The following is a 574-nucleotide window of genomic DNA, read 5'->3' on the forward strand; positions in this document are numbered from 1 at the left end:
TGTGTATAGACATGTTTTCAGATCAGTTGGGTAAGTACCTAGGAGGATGACTGCTAGGTCATATAGTAAGTCTATGCTTAACATTATATAAAAATAGAAAATTGTCTTCCAAAGCACCTTTATCATTTTTGCATTCCTACTAGCAATGAAAGGCAGTACCCCTTGTTCCAAATCTTAGACAGCATTTGTATTGTCAGGTGTTTTTTTTTAATTTTAAATATTCTAATGTTATGTCATGGCATCTCATTGCTTTGCAATTTGCCCTCCTTAATGACAAATGATGTTGAGCATCTTTTTATAGCAATGGCTTATTTGCCATACATGTATCTTCTTTGGTGAAGAGTTCTGTTCGGATATTTTGTACAGTTTTTAAATTCGGTTGTTTTCTTCTTCTTCTTCTTCTTCTTTTTTAACACCTATAGCATCTGATATTCCCAGGTAGTCTCTCATTCAAGTACTAACCAGGCCCTACCCTGCTTAGCTTCCGAGATCAGATGAGATTGGGCACGTTCAGGGTGGCATGGCTATAGACACCTCTTGTTGAGTTTTAAAAGTTCTTTATATCTTCTGGATA

The 574-nt window shown here is 35.9% G+C and overlaps 1 pseudogene; it reads right to left on the reverse strand.

The window, feature by feature from the left end:
- Nucleotides 1-413: 413 nt before the first annotated feature.
- LOC111732228 lies at nt 414-532 on the reverse strand (annotated as a pseudogene).
- Between the last annotated feature and the right edge of the window lie 42 nt (nt 533-574).

This window comes from Pteropus vampyrus, unplaced genomic scaffold (assembly GCF_000151845.1).
Source record: "Pteropus vampyrus isolate Shadow unplaced genomic scaffold, Pvam_2.0 Scaffold11, whole genome shotgun sequence".
Taxonomy (NCBI): Eukaryota; Metazoa; Chordata; class Mammalia; order Chiroptera; family Pteropodidae; genus Pteropus; species Pteropus vampyrus.